Here is a 14,329-nt window from a genome sequence, read left to right as displayed (position 1 = left end):
TAACTGCATGTATATGTTCTCCTAGAGCCACCGATGTTTACGCATGTTCTGGGCAATATCGTATGGGTGAGCGAAACTAGGTCCAAGCATTAAAATTTCATCTACCAAACTAGAGCAGAATTGCATAGCGAGCTGAGTTTATGACTTTATGTATATATTCTTACGAACACAAAATTACACTTCCCCACTTTATGGGCACAGAAGCATCCATTGTAGTTCGAAATATGGACTGTTAACCTATAATTACAAAAAACGCTTGAAGTATACACAAAAGTTGTTAAAATCTATGCTAGCCTGTAAACACTCGAGTCGCAAATGGTAGTTATGGTACTACCCTCTCATATTACTCGTATTAAAGAAAAAAGAGTAAATTATAAAAATTGTCCCCGTTCTCTTTGTTTCTTGCATCTTTTATCTCTCCCGAGTAAAAATAGTACCGTACAAATCACCCTTAACGTCCCTCACGTGCACGTGAGGGCATATTAGTCACTTCCCTTCACCCCTTCTTTCTTTTTTTTTTTCTTCCCAGAGTTTTAAAGCAACATAATCGAGTGTGATTGTATGGAACAATTGTAATAGGGTTTATTACCTATAAATACAAACTATTTATTTTCTTATGTTTTTGTGTGACAATTTACTTTTTGTTGGTCTTTTAAAACAACCGGCTCTTATTTTTTGTCCGTTTTGTTTACAACCGGTTAGAAAATTAGGCTCCATTAAATTGTTAACGTGGCTAAGGGAAGTGCTAACTGACACATGCTGGCACTTGAATGTTGATGGCAATGTTTTTCTTTGACTCGACCCAAACATTTAAATTCTGAGGGTCGTCACTGAAAGCAATACGTTGACCAAAACATAACATGACATATTTTAGATGAAACACAATGATTAACAAAACCGGCGCCATTTGACTACTTATAACTAGATTAATACCCGGTCGGTGACCGGGTTACCCGTAAAGAACATATTTGACCCGTCAAACCCACTTGAGTATTTGACCCAAAGCCAACTCGATACAGATTGACCCGATTGACAACCATAACAATTTGGACTGTTAACACTCGACTCATTCCAAAACCATAACTGGAGCCCTCACAAAGATAACCAAGTTAGGGTTGTGAATTTTCGAACCGCCAACCCACTAACCTTATTTTTCGGGTTAGGTTGCGGTTGACCTATTGGGTTAACAGGTCGACCCTCCAATGTAAAAATATTTTTAAGTTTAGATAATATTGTTTTAACAGGCGGACCCATCAACCAACCCATTTGACTTGAAATCAACTCACCACCTTAAGTCACCAACCCGTTAACCCACCAGCCTATTTGACCCGACAACCCAAAACTCGACCTACTAACCCGCCAAACCAATTTTTTTTCAAGTTGATAAGTTGGTTTGGGTTGACATGTTGTAGGCAAAAGTTGAAAATTCTGACCTAAAATTTTTAATGGGTTGGGTCAGGGTCACAGGTTTTTTACCCATCAACATGCCAACTCGAACTCATTGACAGCTTTACTAACAATAGCCGTTATTTACATATCTACATACCTTTTATAAACCACAAAAAAATTGATTTGATATTTTTATATGAAATTTAAAATAAGTTGGGCCTGTGAACTCGCCAACCTATGTATTAGTCCGGTCGACTCGGGTCGACCGGAGTCGGGTCCAGGTTGAAGTGTCTGATCTTAAATTTCAACCCGCCCTAGTTTAATATCCGGTCGTTATTACATAATAACATGTACATATAACAAACATTGCAAAAAATATACGTCTTATCATATACCAAAAATGATGTTTAGTATGAAATCGATCATACATTTAAGATAATCTTCAAACACTTGTACAATTTCAAATATAGTATATATAGAATGGGTTTAATATACATAAAGAGGGTTTATGACCTTTTATAGTTTAAAAATATTATTATTGAAAAAAAATTATAATTATAATTTGAAAAACATTTACCATAAATAGTTTTAATAAATATTAACTATTGTGTATGTATAGGGGTCATATACATTACTCCACTAAAATGTTGTAAATGTATAATTAAGTTGTTTATAGACAATAGCCAGACTATAAATAATTGACTCAACTTAAAACCCGACTTAAAACTATAAGAGATTTTCAACCCATTAACCTACCAACATGATTTATTGGATCGGTCCAGGTTGAGTTTTCAAGTTGTTAAGTCGACCCACCAATCAAAATTTTAAGTTTGTTAATGATATTATTGATAGTTTTTTGTAAGTTCAATGAGTTGTTTAAGAGAAACATATTTTTTTGTTAATGAACATCTAGTTATATAATATTTGAAAGTAGTCAAAATATTGTATTACTTGGGTTATTCTATTCAATCCTTTTTACAAAACACTTCATGACAATAATAAGATAAAGTTTGTTAATGAATTAGGGCAAACAACTCTTCAACTCTCGATAGCCGATTTCACTAAAATGTGAAATGTCGCGAGGATGGAGTATAAACAAAAACAACTTTATAAATGTTTTAGAAACACACGTACCATTATATTAAGTCAATTTCACTAAAGTGTAAAATGCCACGAGGATAAAGTTTAAACAAAAACAACTTAATAAATATTTTAGAAACACATGTACCGTATTATTTGATTAAAGGCTTTTTAATTAATTTTATAATCTTAAAACATAAAAGAATGTATCTAATATTAGTTCATTTAATGTTTATTTTAGTGGGGGAAAATAAATAAACATTTTTGATAAATAAACACTATATATAAATTGATAAATTTATTAGCTACAAACAAAATATAATTTGCTTTTTAATTTTTTTTAATATACAGATGTATTACAGAAATATAAGTTTATGAATGTATTTCTAACTCATTAAGAATTTGAATCTATTTTTTTAAATAATTTTTCTTTAAAATCAGTTGTTACTAAATATAAAAATGACATTTAATAGTTTCTAAATATAATCCAACCAATCAGAATACAAGAAAATAAACTCTCAGCCAATCAGAAGCGAGATAATTCATTCTTTTTTTCTTTCTGCTATACCGGCAATATATATACATATAATTGCTATTTAAATTCTATTTAAAACCGAAACGGAGATTCGACAAATCTTTTATACTCCTATTGTTTTATGACTTTATATATCTATTAATGAACACTATCACACTAAATCAGAAAGTCAAAAATGGATGGTCTGCCGACGTTGGTATATTGTTGTTCATTCATATATCCCATTAATTTTCTCTAAGGTGATACCTCATATTGACCACCATTTATCTCAATACATACATGATTTGTCAACACATGGTTACTTATATTTATGACCCCACTTTTTTGTGTAGTAGTTTTACACCTAGATTCCAACTGTACGTTTAACACCAACCAGATTAATACCCGGTCGTTGACCGGATTATAAACAACATAAGTATATGAAACACGTTTCACACATGTTCATTAAATTTAAATAAAATAGTAAATGTACATAGTTGAAAGACATAACAGCGTTATGTAAATAATGACATTTAATTGCTTAACGAAGATAAAAAAAAAAAAAGAAGTAAGGAGGAGTTTATCGACACCGCATCCTATATCCTTTAATTAAGATATGACATTCACTTACTTTTTCTTTTTTTTGAAAGGTGAATTTCGCTGAAAACTTTGTGTCGCGATTCGACAGCGAGAGGTCTAGCATACGTTGTCTTAACCGGATGCGCGCTAGAGAGCTCCCTCGAAATAGAATTGCCTATTTCAAATACCCGATGGGGGGAAAACCCCTAATAATTCGCCCGAAGGCACGACGATTAATAGGAGTAAACCCTGCCCCTTCACTTACTTAGCTATGTATTCTTACCTCTCAACCACAGACCCGCCATCCCACCAACCTAATTCAATGGGATCCCAGGTTGGTCATTTGGTTAACATACTAATAGGTTGTCTCGTCAATAGATTTTACCTGAAACCAGCCGTTCAACCATCAAACTTCTCAATCTACCCACCCATTTGACGTATACGACCCTAAATGAACCTGTTCAACGTGAACTAACCCAACAATTCATTGACCTGAAACCAACCTAATACACCAACCTGCCTATCCATTTGACTTGTTCACCCAAAACCAACTCATCGACCGGATAACCTATTCTTATTTAGGTGTTGGGTTCAGGTGAGCGGGGTATGGGTATTTTTAACCTGTCAACAGGTAATCGAAACTCAAATTAATTTCCAATCAAATAAAACGCCCATTAAAACTTTACCATAATTTTTCATCGCTACCATCACACCGTTGCCGCCGCCACCATGCCACTGCAATTACCATCAATTTCATCTTTTACATCAACTACCTTTAGCTGATTTACTACACCACAATCATTACCGCCACCAACACCACGATCACCCGGCGTCGTCACCACCGTTGCGGCCACCACCCCCACTACCCGTCGCCGGCAACACTACATCGTTGACACTATCACCATCGTCGCGACAACGTATGGGCATACATATAGTAATATGGAATGAAAAGTATACCATAAAAATACATTTAATATCTAATCTATTTGTATATACAGTTTGTATCTAATATTTTATAACACCGGAAATTTTTTTATTAAGATGAAATCTGGAATAACAAAACTAAAAACTTACATAATGGTAAAATTCTATATAAGTAATGACGATTGACTGAATCAAGATGAAATTTTCGTTTTAACATTATAAATACTATCACAACATCAAAAATACAAAATAACTATTCAATTGAATATTCAGTTGGAATAAAAGTCATGTTTTAAGTTTAATATGACTTTACATATTTACATAAATGATTCTTACTTAAATTATTTTTTTACCAGCGGAAAAACTTTTAGTTAGAATTTTAATTATCAATATATAAAGTTAATCTAATAGTATTAAATACCATCATAGTAGTTGCCGTAGAAAACAAAAATAGAGTTAAATGATTACCATAATTAGTAAGAAAATAAGGTTGACTTTAATTTGGATGGCCTAAATTTAAAGGATTATGATTTTAAATGGTTAGGATTAAAAGTTCAATTTAATTTTTTCTCTCTGCTCTACCGGCAATATATATATATGTATATATAATTTTATTTATCGGTGGCGGCAACGGGTGGTGCTGGTGGGGGTGATAGTAACGATGTGGTTATTAATCTAAAAGTGATTGATGTAAATGGTAGTGTAATTTTTTTTATGGTTAGGGGATATATCTTTTGTAAATAACTTTATTAAGAGTATTATAAAAACATTAGGTGGAAATATTTAAATTAATGAATAAAGAAGATATATAGTTTGGATAAATATGGGTGGAAAATTTTTAAGGATATATTAGGTAGATTTAGTGTGTGAGTTAAGAATGTGTTGAAAATTAAGGGTATTTTTAGTATTTTAAAGGTAGAGAGTTAAAAAGAAATGATGGTAATTTGTTTATTAATATAGTATAGATTGAACTTCATAAAGTTGAACCCAATTACTTATGAATAATTATTGTCTCAATATATAACCACATGTAACAGTATAAAACGATAACCAATATTCATAACACTATAAGGGTGAACGGAGCGCATAGGCAGGAGATAGGTACCGGATCGGTATCGGTTTGAACACCGCCCCGTCTAACCGGTACCGGTGGGGTGGGGTGGGAAATGGGGAGCGTGGTGCCGGTTTTGCTGCCGATTATTGACCGTTAAATGTGACTGTTGCGTGAGCTTTTTCCTTTTTTAGCTGCCATTGTATATACATATATATATTTATATAGGAGAGCCTTATTTTGAGAATTCATCTTTTCGTTTGAACCATAAGGACTCTTAAATTATGTATTGGATAACATATTTTTTTTGTTCATTCACATGTGAAACATTATAAAAATACATGTTGTAGAAGAAAGTTTTTTTCAAAACCTTACATATACCATTTGTTAACATGTGGACGAAAACGTGAGCATATTCATTCACAAGTTCACAAAAGACTATTTTGAAGGTTTTTTAAAAAAGTTTCTTCTACAACATACTTTTTTTATATCATTTCACATGTGAATGACCAAAAAAATCATATGAACAAATATATTATTTAAAAGTTCTCATTGTTCTTACAAAAAAAGTGGTTCTCAAAATAAGAAAACTCTCTCTCTCTCTCTATATATATATATATATATATATTTGCAGGTGGGTATGGCAAAGAAGAAGACAGCCTCATCTATACATCGATCTATATATATATAATTAATTCATATTTACATTTTATACCCTGGAGTTTAAGTTATTAATAATATTGGTTAAAAGTTATTTATATTTTGTTTTTTTTACATTATATTATTATAACTATTATTATTATTATTATTTTAAATTAGTTTTAAACTTAACGATCTTCAGATGGATCTCATTGACCATATTCATCGCACATTCATCTCGGGCATTGATCGCTAGTTTATTTATGTATTGTATTGTCGTTTCGTTTAATATTGTAGTTTTGTGTTTTATTTTGTTGTTTTATTTAATATTGTATTAGTTTTAATTTATTAAATAAAATATTTTAGTTTTTAAAAATAAATAGAAATGAAATTAAATAGAAAAGGGTGGTGAGAGGAGGGGAGAGGTGGCAAGGTGCTCCTAGCATTAGAGGAGGGAAAGGGAGGAGAAGAAAAATCGGGGAGGAGAGCAGAGGAGTGAGGAAGCCCTCCCCCACCCTAACAACGTTACAAAGCATCGTCCTGAGTTGAAATCATCATCAATCAAAACATACTTTAGCTTATGATCCATTTGCTGAGATTCATTAATTACTTCAATAAAAGAACCGTTAATCTAAAAACTAAATGAAATTACAACATTGGAATTTGGAATGATACCTTTTTCTCTTTTATTAAAATCTTTATTAACTAGATTAATACCCGGTCGGTGACCGGGTTACCAAAGTAAATTTAAAACGCTTTCTTAAAAATAAAATTTATTATGACATCAAGCATAATGTTAAAATAAAATCTTTTATTGTACACTTTTCAATATAACATATATAGATTCAGGTTATTATATATTAAGATTGTCATTACTTGAGCTTACGTGAAATTTGACTTAAAACAAACTTGGAAAACTGGGTTAAAGTTGTGAAATCTCCACCGTTTAACTTGATTTTTTTGGGTCGGGGTCAGGTTGACTTATTGGGTTAAAGGGTCAACACGAAACCGAGTATATCGAAATTTTTCTACACGGAAACTATATGCCCCCTATATCGCAAAAAACAATTCGGGGGGTCGGGCTCCCCCTCCCGCCCCTATTAAGTTGCGCCCATGTATATTTTATTTGGTCGACTCATTAACTCACTTGATCAGACATCTCACAACCCATTTGACCTGAAATCAACCCGCCAACCCATATGACATGAGATCAGCCCACCAACCCCTTTAACGCGCCAACCTACCAACCTATGTGACCTGAAATGAACCCACCAAACCATCTAACTCACAAACCCGAACTTTTTTTTGGTTAGTGGTTCGGTTCGGGTTGATGGGTTGGCAGGTTTTGGTTGAGATATCTAAGTCGATTTTCATATCAAGTCAGTTTCGGGTTGGGTATTTCAACCCACTAACCCGAACCTGAGTACTTCAACCCGCTAACCCGTTAGCCTAACCCTGTTATAACTATATTATAGTTATACTTATGTATCTTAGTTATTGTTCTATACAAAGTTATTTACCCGTGCATTGAATAATTAAAAGTCAACGATTGATGAAGTGGACCGTTTTCACCTAACTGTTTTCACAAATACACTTAGATAAGCTTATGAATAATAACTTAAACATCTTTTTGTGGGTTGAGTTTTTAAAGAGTTTTTAATCCAATAACTTAAACATCCATGCCTGCAATATCCTTCACCATACGCTCCAAAATGTCATAACCTTCATTTGGAGTGATCTTGCTAAAACTTCCACCGAAAGCATACCCCATCTCTCTTTTGGAACCCTTATTCAATCCATCAAAGAATAGTTCAACATACTTCTCCTTAGTCAACTCATGTCCCGAACAATTTCTTAACATCTCCTTGAATCGGATCCATGCATCAACAACATCTTCCCCATCTTCTTGCACAAAGGACCTTATCAAGTTCTCCAATTGTCTTTGAGTTCTAACCGAATAAAACTCTCCAATAAAAGCCTCTTTGAGTTGATCCCAAGTAGTGATTGAATTCTCGGGAAGATCATTGAACCAATCTTCGGCATCTCCGGTGAGAGTGATAGGAAAAGTTTCAAGTTTGACTGCACTCATTTGGTTTTGTCCATATTGATAAAGCCTAGCTAACTTCTCAAACCTCTCCAAATGCTTATAAGGATCCCATTTCTTCTTACCATCAAATTTTTGCTCTTCAATGCTCTTAAGATGGTTGGGCTTCAAGTTGAAATTTTGATCAACACCCGGTGGTCTAATGGCGGAACCACGAGCCGTAGGAATGGTTCGGGTTCGGTCACCATACCGGATGTCGTTTGGATCTCTTGGTGGATTGTCACCCATTTCTTCTTTCACAAGTGCAAGCCCAAAGAATTCCTCTAGATAGAAGCCTTCTTCGTCCGAATCCGGTGGTGCTGTGAAGTTAATCCTGCGTCTAGGTGGGGTTTTCAATGGACTAAAAAGCAGTCTCCCCGAAGAACGCAAAATATCAACTATTAAAGAATCCTGCAAAACACAACTAACACCACACGTCAAATGCACCTGTGATAATTCAAGAAAACAAATCTAAACTAATAAAGCAAATAACTCCCTCACGCGTGAGGAAGGATCAAACCACTAAATTCACAACTAAATCGGCACACATTCCCCGGCAGCGGCGCCAAAAACTTGATGTGCAAAATCGAGCTTTAAATTTATAAAACTAAAACTACCCAAAAACTCACTACTACGCACTCACGGGCAGTGGACCCGATCGTTTGTAATATAGTTAAGAGATAAGTCTGAGTTCGTTCTCAGGGATTGGAAATGATTAGTTGCTTATGAAATGGTTTGGAAAACGGGTGTTGCTTCGAAAATCCTCTTGACAAATAAAGTAAATGGGTTTGCAAAATAATTGCATAAATTTAAAAGAACACTTCAGACAATATAATTAAAACTCATCCACCTTGACTTCCCTCGACTTCAAATATGATTGCATTTAATGAAGAACAAATTCCCAAGAGTTTAAAGATAATCGTGACAAGATTAAGCTACTCACGTGGTACCACCAACCGTGAACAAATTATCGAATCACCTAACTATAAGTCGAATTACCCAAGCTGGTACCACCAAAACTAAGACAATTATTCTAACAATCAGTTTTATTGACTATCAAATTATCAATTGACCCTATGTGACAATAGCGTGGTACCACCAACTGATATCAATCACGTTGACAAAATTAATCTTTTCTTAAAATGATATTCACTATCATACCATGAACTAGTGATAATTACTTATAGACAAGTAACCGTTTTAAAATCACATACACATTCAACTGGTACCACCAACGAAGAATCATATGCAACCAATATCAAAATTAATTAATGAAAAGAGTTAACATCATCAAGATCACAGAACAACGATAATTAAATAAAACCTTTTTTAATTAAAAAAAAAGTATTGCAATCACATTATCCGTCTAGTTTCATCAAGGTGGATGATTAAACGTTTAGCCACTCATGATCAATTCACAATAATAAATAAAATAGAAGAGAAACATGATGTACCAATCGTTCGAAGAAAATAAAATGCAAGACAATAAGTAGATACGATCTAGATGGGTGCCCGTGAATCTTCAACGAATCCGCCTAAGAAATAATCTTGATTGGAGGAAGAAGAACCCTTGTAGAACAGCTCCTAGAAAGATTTTTTGATAATAATTTTTGACCTAGGGTTTTCTATTTATACTCCTCCAAAATCTGGGCAGAAACAAGGCAAGTCTGATTCTCCCGTGCACCCACTGCGGCGCAGTGGCTTGTGTGACCACCACTGCGGTGCAGTATGAATCTACGGCCTCCTTTCTTCCTTTCTTGACTGCGGCGCAGTCATTCACTTACGACCCCCACTGCGGCGCAATGGGGCAATCTTCATTTGTTTCCGAGGATATTGGCCGTGGCGCAGTGGGCTACGTGCATCCCTACTGCGGCGCAGTCATTGCTTGTACAAAACCATCTAATTTCGATCTCGATTACTTGCCAAACTCCGTCGTTTCTTTCACTCAAATCAACTCTCATCATCATAACGTACTTCCTGGCCAATAATCATCCGAAAATGTACCAAATGAACGCGTATCCTGTTTAGAGCCTGTAAACACTAACAAACACCATAAATGCGTCAAATGCATACAAAAACGACTTAAAACATATAATAAAATGGCCAATAACGATGTGGGTAATGGGTATAAATTAGTCACATCAGTGCTTTATAAATATATGTGCATCAATTCTATCATGGTCAAATAGTCAAGATCTTGTCATATTTATTTTGCTTTAATACTTGTTTTATCATAAACAACCTCTAAATTTACAAATCAAAATATGTTTATGGTAAAAAATTTATAATGAGTACATAAAATGAGAAAAATTGCAATTGAAAAGTCAACATAAACTTTATAACTTTTGACAACATTTTTCATACATTCATCACGCACCATTTCTAAGACATGTGTGATAAATTGAGGTTCCATGTATGTGATTGCCAATTTTTAAATTTAATCTCCAAATATAGACAACATAAAAATGCTTTTCGGTTGTAATAGGGGAGGTGATCCCTACACATCAATTATTGTCCATACACAACATTTATATTAAACTAGACTATTTTAATTCTATTTTTAATTTTAGTATTTTACCCTCTTATTTTACCTTTAAAATTACAATCATGTCTTTCAAAATAAAACCCTGTAGGTTATTTTCCACCCCACATGTTTCTCATTCCCGACAAATCTATTTGCAGGATTGGTTAATATCACAGAGAGTTAGAGACATATGTAATCTTTGTGATTCAATGACCTTTATTTTTATGTTTTACCTATTTTGTGTAGTATAATATATACTTATTTCCACACATGATGAATAATATGTTATGTTCCACGGTGAATAAATAAATTGTTTACCTACTTTCTTGGTTATTAGCCAAGTTATTTTTTTTTTCTTTTCGAACTTAATTAGACGAGAATTTGTTTTAGATTATTTAATCACTTTGGTTTTTTTTGGGATAAGTTTGAGACTTGAATTGAGTTTTCAAATTGTTATATGTGCAGTGTAATTTGGAATAAGTTTTTAGCTCTTTCTGACTTATAGCATCAATGAGATGGACAACATTATGTCAAGAATATGGGTTGGTGGTATCTGAATATTGTATTGTACGTAGCTATATATATATATATATATATATATATATATATATATATATATATGTTTTATAAAAATAGGCACGTAAAAAACTATAAGTTATGGATGGGAGAATTGAATAGACAATTAGATCACCTCTCTTATTTTATTGTAGCTATATAGGCGAGCCAGTTTTGTTAGTTGTTACGGTAAGGTGGTTTCAAGCTTTATAAGTGGGTTTTGGTGTTAAAGTAGAGTGAGGGGAAAACAAAAAGGTCAAACATAAAAATTAAACATAAGGGTAAAATAGTCTTATTAAACATAAATGTTGTGCATGAACAATAATTGTTGTGGAGAGATCATCTCTCTTGTAATAGAGGTCTATAATTAATAATAGCATTAAAAGTTACCGTTTCCATGTCTATAATAGTCATAGTTGACTTTCATTTTTAACGATCAAGATTGACTTGAGTTTTCATTTCAACGGCTAAGATCAAAAAATAATTTTATTTTTTTCTGTCTGCTCTATCAGCAATATATATATAATTTGTAGGTATGAAAATTTCACAATTAAATTAAAACCTCATTTGATTATAGAAAAAATTGTTAAATGCAACCCTTAATTAGGATTGTAGTTAACGTGTTTTAAAAATCTTACCTTCTATATCAAAAACTTGTCTTAGTAATTCAATGAAATCCAAATATAGTACAAGTAATTCATTAAAGCTACTTATTTATTCACTTACACTATGTTCTTGAGTTTTATTTTAAAAGAAAAGAATTGAAGTGATGTGATAAGAAGAGAAGAAATATTATCTTTCCAAATCATCCCAAATATGGGAGAAAGATTTTCAAACAAAAACACCTAAAAAATTATTCTAAATTATATCACTTCATTTCATTTCCATCTTATTCTTTTCTTTTCTTACTTAAAAAAATCTTAATAACACCGTGTTAATGACTGTCACTTAAGTTACCCTAAATCTCTACGTATGTAGATTAGACTCCTATAAGATATTCCTTGCATTTTGCTTTGAGCTAAATTTAATGTTACTGGTCGTTTTGCACTTTTGCATGTAACCCTAAGGTGGCCTAGTAGTTATTGCTTTAACATTTTTATAAGAGTTCGTAGATTTGTTAATGGGATGACCAGCAATTAGGTAAGAATTCAAAAACAACCATAAACGTCTTTTTGAAATTTCGAGTCAAGAAAATTTATCTTTTCCGAAAATACCTTATGGAAAATGCTAAACAAAGCCCTAAAAAAATTGTACATTTTTATATTAAAAGTCAACCCCTGAATTTTATGGTAAATGTACAACTAATTAATACATCTTAACGAAAATCTTTAGAGCTTTTAGCAAAACTATATTATTATTAGTGTTTTATTTTTTTTTACGAGAAATAGTAGGTTCAAAACGTACTCAAAAAATGGTAAGAAATAGTCATGAAATACTCTGGTTATTCATCCAAATTAAGAAAAACACTAATTTACCATTTGGAGTCTTGCATGTACTAAATTTAGAAGTGGTTGCTATATCGATCCCCGCCTTAACTTACATATACACCCAAACATGCTGCTTTTAAGAATTTAAGTGCCCTAAAGGGTATTATATTTGTGGGTTACCGGGTTAAATTGTTTTAGTTAAAGTACATTAAATTGTTATACATTTACTATAAAATTTAAGGCTGAACTTTTAATATGAAAGGTACAATTTTATTATGCAAGTTAAATGCTAAGTGCATTCTTAAAGGTTGCATTTAACCTTTTCCAATATTAAAAATTTGTATTTTCAGATACATGCTTTTCTCCCTATTTGTAAACCCCGCAAGCAGAGACTTTGACAAACAAGAAACATATTGTCCAGTTGGCATGAATACTCTCATTTCACTTTCTCCTTCCATTATCACTACCATCCCTCTCCATAGTTGATTATCTCACACAAAATTCGGTATGTTTGTATATCATGTCTATATGACAATTAGCACTGTTTTGAAGTTCTTTTATAACTTTTGTTTAAAGTACATAATGTGATAATGGTCCTATTGTATCTGAATTGGTTATCGGTTTTTATATTTGGATGAATATGTATATAAAAAAAAAGCTATAAACTCTAATTTGCTTATTAACCATTGAACGAATCTAAGGCTACTATATCAAGAAAAGTTGATATGGTGGGCAACATGATTAATGATTAACTATCATTTTACCCGCGCAATGCAACGATGGTGATGGTGGCGGCGGCGGTTGGTAGTGGTGATGGCGTGATGGGTGGCGGCGGTGTGGTTATTATTGTAAAAATAATTAATGTAAAAGGGGTTGTATAGTTATTTTAAAAGTTGATGAGTCTATGTTGTAAATTGGAGTATTTCATTATCTCTATATCTACTACATTATAAAACATTTGTTGTCAAGATTTTTTCAATTTTAACTAAGTGAAAACCTCAAAATACCTCTATCACTTATTCGTAAATTGTAATACCCTTAAAAGAAATTTCAACCACTCATTTTTTATCTCTCACCTCAAATCTCGATCACTTATTTTTTTCTCTTCTCCATAAATCATTTTATTCCTCTAATTCATTCAAAATCTATTATCTCAAAAACTGTACATCGATAAATTATAAAAACTATATGAGTGTTCTTAAAATTTCATGCTCTTTCATAAGAGATGTCATTCGATATATTTTATAGTCACTCTATGACCTATCACCTCCTATGATATCATACTCTATGACCCATCACCCTCGCCATCTCACCGCCGCAACGCGCAGATACTTTGTCTCGTATTATAAGTATTTTAAGTGAAAATGTTTAAATTAATGAATAAAAGAGAGACTTTTAACTAATTCATTAAGGGTAGAATGGTAATTTTACATGAAGAGGAGGTTGATTTTTAAAAAAAAATCAAGGAGGTTGATTTTTAATATAAAATGTGTAATTTTTTTTATGTACATTAAAAACGCTGCATTTATTTAACATTTTTCAAACTTTTTATCACTCAATATAA

The sequence above is a fragment of the Erigeron canadensis genome, chromosome 9, assembly GCF_010389155.1.
Source record: "Erigeron canadensis isolate Cc75 chromosome 9, C_canadensis_v1, whole genome shotgun sequence".
Lineage (NCBI taxonomy): Eukaryota > Viridiplantae > Streptophyta > Magnoliopsida > Asterales > Asteraceae > Erigeron > Erigeron canadensis.
This window is presented reverse-complemented; position numbering follows the sequence as displayed.